This window comes from Pseudorca crassidens, chromosome 4, assembly GCF_039906515.1.
Source record: "Pseudorca crassidens isolate mPseCra1 chromosome 4, mPseCra1.hap1, whole genome shotgun sequence".
NCBI classification, from domain to species: Eukaryota; Metazoa; Chordata; class Mammalia; order Artiodactyla; family Delphinidae; genus Pseudorca; species Pseudorca crassidens.
This window is the reverse complement of record NC_090299.1, coordinates 9,290,421-9,309,785: the sequence shown is the minus strand read 5'-3', so window position 1 is coordinate 9,309,785 and position 19,365 is coordinate 9,290,421. Positions and strand designations below refer to the sequence as shown.

General features: G+C 33.1%; 1 long non-coding RNA gene across 1 annotated transcript in view; it reads left to right on the top strand.

The window, feature by feature from the left end:
• Window positions 1–3,855: 3,855 nt before the first annotated feature.
• The window catches only part of LOC137223075 (uncharacterized), a 32,726-nt gene continuing 17,216 nt past the window's right edge, over window positions 3,856–19,365 (top strand). Inside the window, exons 1-2 of the long non-coding RNA XR_010942710.1 lie at window positions 3,856–3,917; window positions 16,804–17,228. This is a non-coding gene — a long non-coding RNA (uncharacterized lncRNA). The remainder of the gene's footprint in view (window positions 3,918–16,803; window positions 17,229–19,365) is intronic.

Sequence of the window (19,365 nt, the reverse complement as noted above, 5' to 3'; positions counted from 1 at the left end):
GGTGTAGGAAGGTAGTAAAAATTAGTATGGTAGATTGGAAATAACAAGGACTTAGGATGTACAAAGATGAATTTAATACTAGTGTTGTCCCTGAATATCTGTGTAATTTTGGATTAATTACTCAAATTCTCTGATCCACAGTTTTAACATCTATATAATGGAAGTTAAAAGAATTATCATTCATGTCTTGGCTATTGTAAATAGTGCTGCAATGAACATTGGGGTGCATGTATCTTTTTGAATTATGATTTTCTCTGGATATACGCCCAGAAGTGGGATTGCTGGATCCTATGGTAGCTCTATGTTTAGTTTTTTAAGGAACCTCCATAAATGTCCATTGATGATGAATGGATAAAGAAGAGGTGGTATGTGTATATATATATATATATATATATATATATATATATATATATATGTACAACGGAATATTACTCAGCCATAAAAAAGAAAGAAATAATGCCACTTGCAGCAAAATGGATGGACTTAAGAGATTATCGTACTAAATGAAGCCAGAAAGAAAAAGTATGTATGTATATGTATAACTGAATTACTTTGCTGTACACCTGAAACTAACACAACATTGTAAATCAACTATACTTCAATATAAAATAAAAATTAAAAAAAAGAACCCAACAGGAAAATTATCTTTGAACAAAAAATTACCATTCAGAATATTTTAAAGGATTAGAAACATTACTAGTACCAGGACTCCCTGGTCTGTGCCTTTGGGTATCTTGGCATGATTTAACCTCACTCTGTATTAAAAAAACAGGGGACCTTTATCTGAACTCTAAAGAAGTGGTGATACTTATCTAGTTGAAAAGAAGATAAAAACCATAACATTTATCTGAACTCTAAGGAAGCAATGACATGTATCTAATTGAAAAGAGGATACAACTTGGATTTATTTACAGAAGTTGAATATATTAATTATTTCTTCAATTTTGGAATTTCATAATCCTCTTGTACTTTTGATTTCATCCCATTACTAAAACAAGTAGAAGCATTGTGGGTTTGGAATCAGGAATCTTTCTCCCAGGAAAACTATTCATGTTTCCCCCTATTTAGAGGGAAGAGAGCACATTTTTATTAAGATTATTTCAACACTTTTGGACTTCTGCACAAATCACTTGGATTTTAGGTCTGTTAATCAGTCTAGCAGAACTATTTTTGAAATCTTCTGAAATAGGATCTCTGGAGGTGGCGCTCCATAGTAGATTATGGTTGGACAATATTGCTTTAGACTGAGTACCACACATTTCTTTGAAGATGGAATAATATGTGCATCATTTATACTATCCTCCATAGAGAATATCAAAAGTAAGTAGAAAAAACTGTAGGGGAAGTAGTTCTCCCTTCTGGTCGTGGCAGAACTAACCCTCCCACAGATAATTATAAAATGTGAGCAAACTATTATTTAAAAGTATTTGAAAGCATGGAGAGTGATGACCAGATAGAAGAACTAGAAGGGTTTTACTCTTCACAGACAGAAAGTATAAGGATAATATTTTGAGTTTGCTGCTGTCTGCTAGAAGGCACCCCTCACCCTGCACACATTTCAGGTGGCACAAAAACAGAGGCTTATTGGCATATGGATTGGAAGACAGATTTCAGAGCTGGAAGATCAGATGGGAAGATAAAGGGAGAATTCTTTAAGAGTGGGAGGCTCAAAGGGATTAAGCCCAAAAGTCTGAATTAAAAATTATCCCCAGTACTGGCATGCCCACTGCACATACATTGGGAAGACCCCAGTGGGCCTTGAATAAAACCATCAACTGGGAGCTGAAAGAACTGAGTGGAGAATTAAGTCTGTTGCCAACTACAGCAGGGAGAAAGTTCAGAGATGGAATCTAACCAAGTTAATTGTTTAATAGGACAAAAATAATTACAATAATTCTTTAAAAAAGAATTATACAATCTATAAATTACAAAAGCAGATACAGACAATATATAAATAAATGAGCACGTAAGATCCAATACTGTTTTATTCACGAAAAACGGGCAACAGTCCAGATTTGGGCATACTTTGCTTGTCTCTGGTGTAAGTTTCTACCTTAAAGACTTTTTCAGGCAAAAAGCAAGGTAGGAAATAATGAAGGTAAGAGCAGAAATCAATGAAATTTAAAATATCAAAACAACATAAAATCAATCCATAAAACCAAAAGTTGCTCCTTTGAAAACAATTTTTAAAAATAAGATAAAATTCTAGTTAGACTGATCATGAAATGAAGAGACAGGATACAAAATATCAGTATCAAGAATAAAAGAGATAATATTACTACAGATTCTATAGACATTAAAAGGATGATAAGCAAATAAAATGAACAACTCTGTGTCCATAATTTTTACAACTTAGGTGAAAAGGGTGTGGCATGGACTGGTGCCCTGAGTGATCAGCTGGAAGCTTGACACTGAATTGAGCAATGTGGAGGATACTGTGAACATGGACAGGCCCAATTTCAATGGAGTAGAGGGGACAACTTCTGACTAGGGTAGATTCAAGAGGAAATGAATTAGAGGGAAAAAATGTAAACTGCTTTTTCATGTTGTTCTATAAGGGTGACATGGAAATAATCCTGTTTCATAGGAATGAGTATGGACTCATACTTATCATTCCACAATCAAACATGGATTGAATGCAACTCTAAGGCAATCCATTCATATCATACAAAAAATTTACGTTTAACCCAACTTCAGGGACGTGTTGTTCCAAGTTTCTGCCCTTATCCCACTTGGCCCGTGTCCTAGTATGTGAGTCTCTATGCACTGCATCAACAGGACTCCCTTACTCTCTGACTTCAAGAACTTGAGTTTAGCCAATGGAAAACACCAACAGGAAATAAGGGTGGGAGGAGAGAGAGGCATTGAGTTATTTATTTTCCCAGCTCAGCATCTCCATCCAGACCTTAAGTTAGCAGAGACTGCATTCCAGGCTGCAGCTCTGGTAAATGGCCTCCTTCTGTAAATATGACTACAGATCCCTCATTAGTTCAGGTAATTCCTACCTTCTCTTACAATAAGAGGCCTGGGGTTGAGGGTTTCCCACTGTAATTCTCAAGCTTTCTTGCTTTCTTTTAACCTTTTGAAACCTATGTAAATAACCCCTTTATTAAAATATTCTAAATTACTCTATTTGAGTGTGCCTTTTTAAAAAAATTTTTTATTCCAGGAGGAACCTTAATTGAAACAATCTCAGTATTCTTTACTTCTTATTATGCAGGGATAATTTTTACAAAGAATAACCTGGTTAGGTATGTAAAAATGCTTTTATTATGGTAATGTTTAAACATGGAAAATTAATTCATAGTACTTTTTTGTATGCTGAAATTATGTAAAGATTTTTAAGTTATATATTTTCTCACAATGCAATTTGCCAAGAAAATGTTCTTAGCAAGATACACACAAGTAATTTATTAAACAATTAAACATTCAAAACTAAAAATGTTGTAGGCACTGTGCCGGAAAGGAGCGTACAAAGAGTGAACTTATATGTCTAAGTGGGGGTTTTAACTTTAGCAATAGTTTCTTTATGACACTATAAAATAATTTTATGTATAATGGCCATCCTTAAATACAATTTTGCACTTTGCTTCTTTTAGAATTGTTGTCAAGAGCTGTTTACAGGCTATATAAAAATTCATCTCATTCTTCAAAATTGAGTTTTTTAAATGGCTGTTATTCCCAAGCATGAATATCCATGTTTTTCACCAGATGTAATTTTAAATTACATTTGGCTCTTTCCAAGTAGCAAAAGCATCCTCAAAAAAATTGTCACCAATGATAATATATTTAAAATGTGCCCTAGGTTTGTATAAAAAGACATAACAGCTTCATAATTAAATATCCGGAGGCTGGAGCTAGACATCACGGAGCAAATCCCAACTCTGCCACTTAGCAGCTCGAAGACCTTGACCAAGGTATGTATCCTCTCGGTGACTTGGTCTCTTCTTCTATAAAGTGTGGATAATAGTAGCACCTAAATCATAGGCTTCTCTTATAAATTGAATGAATTTATATTGCAGCATTTAGGACACTGCCTAGACATTTTAAATTGTAGATAAGTGTTAGCTAAGGGGATTTAAAATGAGTGTTTCTAAAGAGTTATAGCGATGACAATAGCAATAGAATCAAATACAGCAAAGGAGTTTACACTTTCACAGGGGAAACTATTCATTTTGAAGTATCGATTTGTTGTTGTTTTCTTTTAATTGTCACATGACATTAGTAAAAACTCATAACTCATACGTTGAGAATCCACTGGGTTGTTTTTTTTTTTTTTTTGTGATGAGGTACTACTGGGGATTTTTCTTATCAGAAAAATACTGCCTTTAAATGAACCCAAACAGCATAAAAGACAGAAACACATAGGTAGTTTTATTTACTTTCCTATATGCTGTTTATGTACTATTTATGTACATATATGCTATACACTATTGGCTCTTAAAGGATATGCCTTATTTGGTTGTTATAATATATTAATACCATCCATTATAATTAATGAGTAAAACTTGAAACACCTTCACCCAGTATTGTGGGAAGCCGTTTATGTAAGAATTGTGTTGGTTATTAAGGAACCCATACTTTCCTTTAGATGATTAAAAAAGAAATTTCTGGATTAAGTTAACCTGTCTGAGAGCAGTGAACTTATTTAGGATATTTTACAGGATATCATTCTATATGCTCATTAAGAAAAAAAGGAAAAAATACAGAACTATCTCAGGGTTTAGTCTGAAAAACAGATAATTTCTCTTAAGTATCTTGCTTGTTGCTACTTTACAGACACTAAGAATCCTTTAACTGACAGAGATCAGTTTTTCACTGATCAGATTTATTTTTGACTCAATGTAAATAAATATTTATTGAAAGCCTATTCTCTCTATGAGAATGTCAGCTCACATTGGGTATGAAATTACTTTTCTATTCTTCACCATCATACAACCAATATTTAGTTTATTGCCTTATCCATGGTAGGTACTCAAATATTTCCAACATGAAAGAATAAAAGACAGAAAAAAGGAGGAAAGTCTTATTCAACCAATGTTACCAAATGGAACTAAATGGTTTTTTTCGTTTTGTTTCTGGTGGAGGGATTGTTCTGGGTTTTGTTTTATAATGGGAAAATAAGCAATACTTAATAAATACATAAGGGCTATGTGAAGAAATACAATCCTTTACCCTTTTCACATATTAGATATTGTGAACACAGAATACCATGAGGATAAGAGGAGAGAGAGGAGAAATGAAGAAAAAAAGAAAAGAAAAGAAAAAATTAATAACAAATGTTTATGGTGGAGGAAGGAAAACAAAATTTGAAGAGGTAACATTTTTCCTCTCTTCTGTGATAATTCTTTTAAGTTGCAGCTTGCTATATTGGTCACAGAAGGCATATATAAAGGTAGTGTTAAATTATAGATATCTACAAAAAATTTCTTCTTTGTTCAAAAAATTAACTTAATGGAAAATATGTAAAGGTTACAACAATATTTTTGTAAATGTTAAGTGTACTGTATTTTATTTGTTCCTACATACAAAAGAGGGAACAGGAAGTACTATATGAAAGAATCTAAGACTAACATACAGGATTCTCACTGGAGAGGGGGGGAGGATGAACTCTTTCAGACTCTTCAGAATTAAATGGAAAACTATATTTTCTAGGTAATTAATTCCTGATCTAATTGCCAGGAAAAAGGGTTACAACATTTTTCTCCAGAAAATTTATACTCTTATGGTGCCAAAATGAGAGGAAATTCTACATGTTTCAACAATTCTAATAAATTTTCATAGCATTTATTTTTTCCCTTAAAATATTCAACCCATTCATAATACCAGCCTAAGAATCTCAAACATTTATTAATTTATTATTCTGGTAATGATAATTGTTGATGGCTTAAAATTAACATTTAGAAAATGTAATAAACAAAATTTGCATTTAGATGTTAAAATATATAATTTAATTATTAAAAGTGTGGAATCTAGAATTCACAAAATATTATGTATTTTTCTGAACATGTTTTACTTATTTTGAGATTTTGGAGAAAAATAAAATAAAAAGCATATAACAAAGAAATAATCAGTCAACTGCAAAAAATTAAATATATTACATAGTAATTTCAACATATATGTGTCTGTCTGTGAATATGCATACATATTATATATATGTGTCTATCGTATTTTTTTAACCTTACAAATGGTGAGCGCATTTAAAAGTCTGTCAATATCATAAGCCAAAAATGGCATCTTATATTTTGTTAAGTTTCAATTTCTATTAAGAGTGAAGCTGTATAACTCATTATACTCATGCTTATTAGTCTTTTATGTTTCTTGACTTAATCGTGTGCTCATATCATTTTTCCACTTTTATATTTGGCATTTAAATGATTTTCTTTTCAGGTTTAAAAGTACTTTAGTAAAACCAAGAATATTAATATTAAAGATTACCCTTATAAATAATAATTAATATTTATTAATTTTACATAATTTTTCTGAACTACCATTTGTATCAAATTACTCCAGAAACTTAATGCCTTCATATTGGCATTTTATGTTGTCCATAATTTTGTAAGTCAGGAATTCAAGAAGGGCTTGACTGTGTGTTTATCTCTGCCCCACACAGAATTAGCATGGCACCTGAGGCTTCACTCATAGCCCTGGCACTTTGATGCTTCCCTCTCTTTACATATGATGTCTCTCTTCCAAAACGTCTCCATAGGCTTGGGCTTTTTTGCAGCATGGCAGTTTCAGGGTAGTCATTTATGATAGCTGACTTTCCCCAGAGCTAACATTTAAGAGCAACTATTGCAAGTTACCTAGACAGAAACTGGGTCATTCATATATTGCTGGTGGGAATATAAAATGGTAGAGCCACTCTGAAAAACAATTTGGCTGTTTCTATTTTTTTTAAATAAAACTAAACGTGCAATTACCATATGACACAGCACTTGCACTCTTGAAGATTTAACCCAGAGAAATGGAAATTTCTGTTCACACAAAACCTGTGTACAGATGTTTATTATAACTTTATTTTAGTCAACCACTGGAATTAACCCAGACACAATGTGGTCCATCCATACCATGGAATACTACCCAGCCATAAAAAGGAACAAGCCACTGAAACATGATGTAAAATCTTTGAAGAACCTCCAGGGAGTTATGTTGTTTGAAAAAGTCAATATTAAAAGGTCACATACTGTATGATTTAATTTACATAACTTTCTTAGAATGTTAAATTATAGAAATGGAGAACATATTTGTGATTGCCAGAGGTTAAGGATTGGGGGAAGGAATTGAGGGAAGTGAATGTAGTTATAAAAAAATAACAGGGGGGATCATCATGGTAATGAAACTGTTCTGTACCTTAACTGTAGTGGATACAAATCTTGCGGGTGTAATAAAATTACATGGAACTAAAAACACGTACATGCAAACAAACCAATACTTGTAAAACTGGGGAGAGCTGAGTAAGATCAGTGGATTATATCAGTGTCAATATCCCAGTTGCCACACTGAAGGTTAATATACTAAAAGCAAGAGAAAGACACTTAGAATGGTTTGAAAAAGAAGTTATATTCATAGGTAAAATATCATATTATAAAGATGGTTACCTCTAAATTGAGGTATAGATTTAATATGATTCTAATCATAATCACAACAGTATATTTTTTCCTACTTGACAACTTTATTCCAAAATTAATTTGGAAGAACAACAAAGGAATTCCTAAAAGGAGAGAAAGAAGGAACAAGCCATTCCAGTTCCAAATATAGCAACTTATTAAAAAGCTATAGATGTTTAAGGCTATGTGAAAATGGTACAAAGAAAGGAGAATAAAACAGGGGAACAGAATAAAGATCTAAGAAACAGACACACATACTTATGGAAGATGGCTTTAACGGAGATGTCACTGCAAATCAGTGGACTAGATGGACTATGTACTAAATATTGATGGATTAATTGTTTACGCAGGTTTTAAAAATTACCTTACCTTACTTTTACCAAAATTAATTTCAGATGGCTTAATGGATAACACTGATAAATTAAGTCCTTTTCTTCAAAAGACTCATAAAAAATTAAAGGAACATCAAAGTCTCTGAATATAAAAAGATATTTGAAACACAGTTAGCAATCATGAGTTCCGATTTAGAAAATACAAAGAACATGTAAAACAAGCAAGAAAAAGACAAATATTCCAATAGACCAGTAGACAAAAGACCTGGCAAAGCATTTTATCAAAAATAAAAGTTCAAGTGTCTCAGGTGGAAAAAATTCCTGATTATATTAGTTATCAGAAAAAATACAAATTGAAAACAGAATGAGCTAACACTGCTCACTCACAGCATTGGTTGGCAAGGATGCTGAACAACAGAAACTCTTATATGCTGCTAGTTGAAGGATAGGTTGCTACGAGCACTTTGGAAAATGTTTGTATTGGTCTTGTAAAGTAGAAGACACACAGACTCCATGGCTTGTCATTTCTGCTTTGGGTATAACGCCTGCAGGTGTTGTGTTCTTCAATATATTTCCTTCTCAGTGTCTTTGTCACTTGTGTGGCAACGTGGACATTTTCAGATCCTAAACAATGTCTTTTAGTGAAATTTTTGATGCAAGCATGTTCTGCTTTTCTTTTGTAATATGAAGAAGGCATGTTTTTGAAAGATTCTCAAGTGGATCAGTTTTAAAATAGAGTAAGTATGTTAAGGTGAGAATTAAGAATTCAAATATATTTCCTTAAAACTATCCTGTGCCTAGGAACCACTTGAAAATTCTCACATTTATCCACAGTGTATTAATTTTCTTTTCTAATACCAATATTCTAGGCTAACTTTCTGGCTTCTTAAGCACCCCATTTTTCCTCCACCAAGGCGGAGTCAGCTACCTGATCTTTAGGTCACAATCACTGATCCAGGTGTCTCAATTTGGTAGAACCAACCGATCATAATTCCTTAACTACTGCAGAGACTTCTCCACAACCCATACTGGGTAACACAGTGCCCCTGGGTAGTTATGCAGATTCTTTAAATCTAAAAATGTTCATTTGTGAGATATCCCAAGGTAAAGACTAGGATTCCACATTGAGTCCATTTGGCCCTCAAATTAAGTCACATTTTAAAGACCTAACTTTGTCAGCAATAAGGTCCTGTTCTGATCTCCATCTACTCAACTCCTTAGTCTTTCTATCTCAATTGTATTTTAATTCAGCAATGAAAGAAGGTGTTATATATCTGGTTCTCTTAAGATCAACATTTTATCCTTAGATATTAACTAACTGAGCTTACTCATTTCTTTCCTAGAGAAAGCACCTTGTGAGTTAAGAAACAGTTAAGAAAACTTACAGCACTCTTTTCCTCTCTTCCATGATTTTGGATTGCAATTTATATAGGTGGAGCCACAGCCTCTCCTTGCCCTCATTCTCAAAAACTAACGCTGCCTCTCAAGCAAAATACAAAACATAATTTGTTCCTCAAGATAAAATCAAGTTACTAAAGCTGTGGAACCAAAAGGTCAACAGAAGCTCCACATTTCCACCCTTTACCAAAATCCATAATGACTATTTTGCACTCTTATTCCATTCTTTTTACCATGCTCTCTAGGTCCCACTATTTTTTTTCTTTACCTAAGAGGAAGGTTTGTCTACCTTTTGAACCCAGAGTGGATGATTTCCTGCTTAATAGATTTATGTATTTTTCATTGTTCAGTTTGTTTTTCATTTGCATGGTAATTATATCCAAGATTTCTTCTAGTTTTTAAAAAGGAAACTTAAATTTTATTAGTTTTCTTTTTTTTAATGCAACTCATGTAACAGATGTGTCCTCTCTACCCTGTGAAACTTATATAGATGTGCCTAAAACTGCCTCTTCTGGAGAATTTCATGGACTTCCCTGGATTTCTTTGAATTTACAGAGAATCATGCTCCTTTGGTACACTGTGCCCTCAGGTCTCTTAATCACATGTTATTTTTATTTTGTGGCATGTCATCCCAGAGAAAAAATTCATTCCTTTCACTGGTGTCAGCTGATACACAGATAGAGATATAGAGAGATAGATGATAGACAGTCCCCAGACCATGAGCCACTTAGATTTAAACAAAAATTTCGAGATAACAGAGAAGGGTTTGTACTGCAGCATTTCAAACATACTTTCACAATTTATCCGTGGGCTATTCTATCACTTGAAATTCCCAATGCCTTTCTTCTATCTTACTAGGTGTCCACAGATTCTGTGATTTCTCTTCCTTGAGTGTATGCTCTGTTGTAAGAGTGAAGAACAAGGTTACTCCTCTTACCTCATTCAGCAACTTCCCTATATTGCTAATGCCCAGATCTTGGGTGGAGGAGAAGTTATCAGCTGCGAAATCCACATTCTACCTCCATCCAATTCAAGAGCGCCCCTCCACCCAAAGAAACAAACAAAAAGGTTAAGAAAAAATATTTCCTGTTGATAAATTTTTCTCTACTTTGTTGAAATTATAGAAGTAATACTATTAAGTTCTAACATATATCTATAAGGATATAAGGGCAAAAGTAAATGCTTCCCTCCTCAGCTTCTTTCTTTCTACCACATTATCACTATCCAGAGTTTATTCCTGTTACCAATGTATTATGTAGGAGTGTTGCATAAATTTTCAGTGCATATGAAGCATTTTGCAAGGTTTTGCTTCAAATATGTATCTTAGACATGCATTTGTATCAGCATTTATAGTATCATGTTTTAACGGGTATGGAATATTACATCACTTAATGAAAAATGACAAGTTTGCCATCATCCTGACTATTCCCCGTCCAGGCTCTCTCCATTTTACTGTCTCATTATTTGGCGAAATTCTGTGAATGCCTGGAGGAATTTTCTTTTTTGGAGGCAAGTGGGGGGAGAAGACAATCAGGGGATGATGGTATTGGGACTATACTGCAGGATCAAAATTTTTTTCCGAAACACAACAAATGGTACCCATGAATCTTAACTGCTGACCATGACAGGAGAAATATTGCAATTCCTGATCATTTCTCTGAAGGTCTCACCTTTCCTTAAACAGAGTTCTGCTGTTCACTAAACTTTGAACACACTGCATTATTCAATCCTTACAACACTCTATGTTAGTGTAGCTATATGTGTATCCAATTTATTGCAGGTAGGAAACTGGGGCTTAAAAAATTTAAGCAACCTCCCCTAAGTCTCTGCTTGTGCTTTTTTTGCTACATTGTACCATTTTCTTACAAAAGACAAGGCAACATCTTCAAAAAGTTAGACCTAAAAGTGCCTGAGGTTTTTGCACTGTGTGGTCTTACATTCTTCTAACTGAATAATTCATGGTTGATGAGATTACTGGAGTGATCTGCTCAGATAACTTTCAAGGGCGCTCGTCATGAGAGCTAAGTAATTGATCCTTATTAATTTACTCAATATACCTCTGATTTTATTTGAGACAGGAAGTGAGGGGAAATGATGGGATTTTATTATCAGCAAATGTTATATAAGCCTCTTAATTGTACAGAGAGGGAAATTGAGTCTCAAACGTGTGAAGTGGCATTTGTCCTATAACAGGGTTTATGGCAAAACTCAGATTCCTCTGTGGTCTGGTGATATTCCCTCTGACTACACTGTACCAGTGAACTAGAACATCCACAAATGACCATGAATCTCATGGGATAAATTCCACAGAAAAATGGGCTGCATTAAACAACAGTCCAAGATAGAGCTAAATCTGGATAAACCACAAGAAATTCAAGAAAGATAGCCTTCCACGCTCTGCAAAGTTTATTGCTGAAGGGTTAAACTGAAAGGCTTTCAAATGCAAAGGGTTTATTTCAAGTGCACTAGTTTGTTCTCGCCTGTCCAGATTTAGTTGCTCTGCTGACCAGCTTTGGTTCCAATAGATGAAACTAAACCAGAAGCAACAAGTAATGGCAATTGCTTATGAGTGTTCAGGTGCTCAACAGCCTTAAAAATTAACTTCCATGTTTGACATAGCAAATGAAGTGAAGGAGGCAACAAACAAAAACCAAACAAACAAAGCATATATTTCATTATGGGGAATAACCAAAGAAAATTATTATATTGTAAAAAATAATAGATACTTTAAAAAGAACCTTTTGATCATAATTCAGATGTTTGACCCAGTTTTAATATGTTTTTGCAATTTAAGTTTTAAAGTGACTTAAAGTGATTAACAGAAAGTGTGGTACAACATGTTATTTTTTTTCTTACCCTCTGTCTCTATAAATATTATTTCCAAATTTTTAAAAATAGTCGATGCAGTTTGTGGAAAAGATGGTTTTCATGTTGCATAATATGTTTTCTCTAGTGAAATCTTCCCATAATGCCATGGAAGGCCAGCTTTCTGTTCTGTTTCAACCTCAGAACATGCAGTGTTTTTATGTTGTAGATCAAAAACAAAAGAGAAAACATGGTAGAATTATTTTCCAAGGTGTTATCACAGGCTTATTTCCTCATAATAATGGAGTCCAGGTAGCTGGCAGAAGCATTATAAAATATCAGCCCTCCAATGTTGCAGATTTTAAATTCAGTAATGTTTCACATCTCTGTATGAAGCTCTATCTTATAGAGGTGGAATCCAAACCACACTTTGTGTTAGAATGGCATTAAAAGTAGAAAAAGAGAGGACTCTTTACCTACCCACTGAGGTTCTTTCTGCTCCCCACAGAAGTGACAAACACAGGTTCAAGTCACTGAAAACAAACAATTAGAAATCAAATCAAAGCTTGTTTGGCTTCACAATTGAATGCTGAGATGCAATAGGAATCGTAACAATGCAAAGTAATAGCCTGCCGAATTCAATGAATACCGCTTAATAACTTTGGACCATAGCAAGACTTGGGTAAAATTAAAAAGTAATGTAAAACTCCTTGGGTATGTTCCACTGAATTAGTATTCTGAGGCAAGTGCCTACACACCACCCATAATGAGGACTGCTGGCTTCATTTACAGACGCTGCCTACATTAGCTAGCACTAATGTGTAAAAATGTATTGTGTGCTGGTCTATAAAGGCACACCAAATTTTCATTATGTTTCAGTCAAAAAGTGCTTGTTTTGCAGGATGGAGTCCACGTCAATAAAATGGATTGTGTGTCACTTAAACCAAGTGACATGCTAATCTTCTAGAGGCCTCTGTCCTTAATCTCTACAGGACATGAGTCAGTTTAGAAGTGTGAGCTGTTCTCACAGGTATCAACTATTGAGCTCTTTAATGTAAATTCAAAAGCAAAGCTTATCAGTGTGTTTCAGAAATTGCTTCAATGTGGTTGCTGTCTATGAAAAAAAAATCCTCCTTCTTCCCCCAAATCCATGGGCAACTTCCAAGGTATTACAGTGCCTGGGAGCACCTTTTAATTATAAAGAAATTGGTTTCGGTGATAGCTGCCCTGTGACCAATTGGATTAGAGGCATCCATCCTAGGATATTATGGATTACAAAGAGAGAATAGAAAAATACAAGAGCTGGTTACATAAATTTAGCCCCTAATATCATAGGATTAGGATACAGGTACCACTTGGTTAATTTTTGCTAATGAAAGAAAGTAAGATATTCTCTTACAGGAACTGTTGGTGTGTTTTTTTCTTGCTTCCTCTATCATAAAGTACATGGATTATAAATGATTCCAAATATCCCAGGGTTAGCCCAAGCTCAGACCAAGGATTATGAGAGCTAACTTGACTATTGCCCTGTGTAGTTAGACATGATGAAAATATTAAGTAAAGCAGTGTCTCAATCCAGAACTTCAAGACCCAGAAGCCTAAATTCTTAAAAACTATGCCATAAATAGACATTTTATAACAAAAGAACAGAATAATGGGATTGGGATCATGGATTCTTTGGTTTGTAGAGGGAATTAAAAAATATGGAAAATCACTTGGATTACTTTACTTATATCTTAAAATCATATGTATTGTATCATGGGAAAGCTAGAAAGCTCAATCTACAAATGTTCTCCTAGGTCTAAAACCTAAATTGGTTTACAATAAAATCTTTAAAACATGAAATCAAACAGAAGTCTCCATCCTATAACCTTTAGCTTTTATTTTCTAAATACCAAGAAGTATACATTTTCTGCTCACATGTTCTAAATAGAATAAAATGCAATCACTATGGCAAGTAGTGGTCTGTACTCCAGTATAAGTCTTTCCACAAAAGGATAAGATGCTCACATCTATTATTCTGTCTGGTATTAAATAACACTTTGTTGATAAATGCAAATATAAAATTTTGAAGTAAAATTAGACTCACTCACATAAAAAGATATCATCAACAGAATAAAATAATCAAATATTCTATCACTTCTGAGATCAAAGCAATAGAAAATAAGTAATGGAATTAAGGGATATGTTTATATAAAGGGACATTTTCTTTAAGTCAGAATTTTAAAAAGCATTTTTTAAATTTAAACTTTCCTTTTAAAAGTTTGTACAAAATATATTTTCACTGTTAGGACATAAAGTATGCTGAAACAATTTTATTTTTATTTGATAATTTCATATCTGTCACTGACTTGCATTGTTGTTATAAAGACCATTTCTCTTAATTATTTACATACAAACACTGAAGCATACTGAGTATTATCTAGAATTATTCCAAGATAAAGCAGTCACATTTGAATTTTTAATATATCCTTCATATTAGCTTATATTATTTCCACATTCATAGAGTAAATAATGTCTGTGTTGTGGAATAACCTACTGAATATTGTGAGCGCTGGTTAATGAAAATTACATTTAAACAATAAATCAGTTGACTGTTAGCAATAAAATACAGCTTATTTTAGTTTTTGTAAAAAACTGTCCAGCTAAAGTTTTGGAACTATTGCCAAAGGATTAATGCTATCATACCCATAAAACAAATGCATCTTTAAGACACATTTAGGAGGAAATTAAAAAAAATGATTTTAGAAGTAATATTTCGTACAGTTATGAAGGATGTTGATTGTGTCACTAACATAACAATTAAGAAATTTTTAAATACATAGGTCATTATGTCTTATGCAATAAAAGTCTGGGGAAAAAAAGGCATCCATCCTAGGATATTATGGATTACAAAGAGAGAATAGAAAAATACAAGAGCTGGTTACATAAATTTAGCCCCTAATATCATAGGATTAGGATACAGGTACCACTTGGTTAATTTTTGCTAATGAAAGAAAGTAAGATATTCTCTTACAGGAACTGTTGGTGTGTTTTTTTCTTGCTTCCTCTATCATAAAGTACATGGATTATAAATGATTCCAAATATCCCAGGGTTAGCCCAAGCTCAGACCAAGGATTTTAATAAAGAAACACATTGGCATCCGAACCTTGGTTCAATAGAAGATTTGACCTCTCAAATAGCTTAATTGTTAATTAATTGCCAAGTATTAGTTAATTAATTGATATTAATCAATACTAAGGTCATTTTCTTTTCAATATTCCCCTAATATGCAAACTCAAAGAACATAGTGTTAGAATACTTTCTGCTATTATATATAGCAGTTAAAAACATTTCAAGAAATAAAACTTCAATTACTGCATTACTAAAGCATGAACAGAAATATATACAGGAACATTACCTGATATTTTTGGTTAGTGACTTACAGCATAGATGAAAGAAAGAAATTAGTGATTCTGATTTAACAGGATGTATGTGAAAAACTACCTTGCAGAATTCCAGAATAACAGTGGTCCGTCTATGAACGAACTCTACTAAGGGATCTCTTAGTATTTTATGTTACCATGTTTAATTTCTGACTCAGTGTCAATTTATAATTTTTACATAAATAGATCAAATTTACATGTGATGTAGAAATTTGGGGATCATTTTATATTTTAAGACAATGGAAAATTACATAGAGTAAAAATACTTAGAGTCAATATTGAAAATAGGAGATTCTTTAGTTATTCTTCATTACTTTAAATTACAGTAAGTCCATTTTCTTTATATGCCTCCAAGTTATATACAATATAAAACTATAGTAGTTTAATAGAATATAAGATAAAGACATTTTAACCAAGAAAAGAACACAGAAGAAACTAGAGCATTATTTCCCAGATTCTTCCTGAGGTCAGGTGAAGAGACCATGAGTAGAAAAACCTTTTCCTGTGGATGTAGTAAGACTTAGCTTACCCTGTGAGGGCTGGAAAAAAATTGACACTTGTCACCACAGAGGTAAAGAATAATTATTCCTTCCTTTATGAAGCTTCAGAAAGTAAATTAATGTATTTGGCTTATTATAAAAGGAAGAACTGAGCTGAATATGGTTAACAATATCAATGATGTACTTTAAGAAAAGGAAATAGTCACTTAGCATTTAGAACATCACGCTAAAGGCATTTGGGGGCAAGTTTTACTGCATTTTTTGCAGTTGAATCTTTGGTAATAATAGTTGATTGAGTCATGCATATAGACAAGAAGTTCATCTTATTTTAGAGTACCTCTTTATATTATCTTACTTTGGACATAAAGTTAAATATTAAAATTATTTAAAATTCCTAGTGATGCATTCATTCCTTTTAGAAATTCACACGTAAGTTTACTTGGATGCACACAGTTGAGGAACAACCAATTTGTTTGACAGCTTTGTTAGTGTGAAGATCAAATATGGAAAATATCACTAATACCTAAAATACACTCAAGGTTTACTAATGGCCAGAGACTATGCAAGATATTTGTATGTATAAACTCATTGTAGATCTTAGAAAATTATATGGGGTATATTAATATATCCATATTCCAGAAAAATCAGGAAAGTTAAGAAAGCTGCCAAAACTCACGTTGGTATTCTCTATCAGAGTTATATTTGAATCTATTATCTTTGTCCCTCATGTAGATTCTCAAACACTATGCTGGTGTTACACAGTCCTTTCAAACCTAAAAATCAATGTAATAATTTGAAATAACATGGTGAAGAAATGAAATATATTAGATGCTAATACTGAAAAGTTCCATGGGGGCTTCCCTGGTGGCGCAGTGGTTAAGAAGCCGCTTGCCTACGCAGGGGACACGGGTTCAAGTCCTGGTTTGGGAAGATCCCACATGCTGAAGAGCAACTAAACCCATGCGCCACAACTACTGAGCCTGCGTGCCACAACTACTGAAGCCTGCGTGCCTAGAGCCCATCCTCCGCAACAAGAGAAGCCACCACAATGAGAAGCCTGCGCACTGCAATGAAGAGTAGCCCCTTCTCGCTGCAACTAGAGAAAGTCCGTGTGCAGCAATGAAGACCCAACACAGCCCCCCCCCAAAAAGTTTCATGTAAGTGCTTTTACTTTTATTTCCATTTTCTTTTTTATTACTTACTTTGATATTGTAATATGCCTTAGAATAAGTTGCAGTAAATTTTTTCAGGTTTAAGTATATGTTTTAAACAGTTGTATTTTAAAACATTCATTAGAATTGTTTTATTTAAATACACTTACTCCATACACACCCACACCCCCTCGTTTGTAAACTCTTTAAATCGACAAATACCTGCTTTTTGCTATAAGTTTTTTCTGGAGTAGTGTTTTTATTTTTCACATGAAACAGAAAAGAATTTTTGAAGTATGCCCTACAATACAAATTTGGACAAATAAAATGAGTTATTTTTAGTTATTCTGTATTTCATTTAGAATGTATTGATGATGATTTCTTCAAAGAAGAAAAAAGTGTTATTTTAAATATATCAATCCAAGAATCTAGAATACTAAAGAGAAGATGGCAATTAACAGTTTAATAAAGTTTAGATGTAGCACTGTTACTTTGCTTTAAATCCTTAAAAGCCAATAAAGCAGCAAGTTCTTCCTGTTAAGATTGCAATAAAATTCCTCCTTGGCAAACTGGAAAATGTTGCTTCTTTTAAGTAGTTAAAATCTTAGTGTATCAACAAATATATAAGTAAATATGAACTCGAACATAAGTTCTGTATTGCTGGTGTCGATTTTTGTCCTTACGCAAAATTCCTGAAATCTTTTAAAAATCATTTTTGTATTAAAACTTTTGACCAAATAAATATAAAACATCTTATTGGTATTGACTTTTTTGTTTAAGGATGAAAATGTTTGAGAGAATTGTTTTTCCTAAGAAGAAATTTGGCATTGACATTTGTCTCTAACATATATCCAGCTCACTTGATTCCTCTGATGTCTTCAAACTGGTGTCCAGCTGTTGGAAAATGTTCTTGGTTTTGTGTGACGTTCGCTCACAGATGCTGCTGCTTGATTCTTCCACACCTGTTTGCTCTAACGAGTGTTTGCCAATCTGAGAGAATCAGATTCATGTGGTGCCTGGATATCTAGATGCAAATGCTTAAATTGTACATAATGGAAGATAAAATAAAAGTACTTTGAAGTAAAGTACATCCTTGCTTTACATATGTCTGGAGTTTAAGAGATAGTTAAAATGTGTGAGCACAAAAGAAATACATTTAAAGAAATAAAGAAAAGAAAAAAATAAGGGTTATATATACTAAATTAGAATTTCACAGGGGGAATTTTTTTTTTTTTGGAAATTGCTTAAAACAAAAGGGTATTTTCTTTCTATAAATAAACAAAAAACAAATACCAATTAGGAAATAAAGAAGAATATAATATGAGTAAGTAACAAAAACCCAGTCACAACAGAGTAGTGAAGGAAGAGATAGTCTTGTCATGATATGGTGTATGTTTATATTTCTTTTCCCTCATGATATTACAGCATTATTCAGGAAAACTACTATGATAACTCAGAAAGCCATCACTCTGTATCACTACCATCAAAAATGCCATCCTTCTGGGTTAGATCCTGGAATAGAAAAAAATATTAGTGGAAAAGGTAGTGAAATCCTAATAAAGTCTGAGTTTAATAGTAATATACCAAAGTTGCTTTTCTTAGTTTGATACATATACCATGGTGATATAAAATGTTAATAGTAGGGAAAACTAGGTGAGGAATATATGGGAATTTTCTGTAAATCTAAAAGTATCCCAAAGTAACATGTTTATCTAAAAATATATCATACTGTGTTGTATCACAGATGTAGATTTTATGCATTCATTTAGCAGGTATTTATTCAGTGGCTACTGATGCTAGTCCTTGAGCTTGGCACAAACCAGGTAGTGGGGAATTAAAAACAAGTGACACAACTCAGAAAGTCCTGTTCTCATGGAACTTACAGGCTAATTTGGGAAAAATTTACTAATTAAGTGAAAAAATAAGATATACAATTATAAATTTTAAATATATTAACAAAACAATGATAAATTTAATAAGGGGAAAAGGTTGCTGAGAGAAAATTACAAAACAAATGTCTGTGATTTTTTAAGAGTTTTTGAATTGTGGTAAAATATACATAATATATATTTAGCAAGTACAAGTCAGTGTCATTAAATATATTCACTGTTGCGCAACAATCACCAAGAACTTTTTCAACATC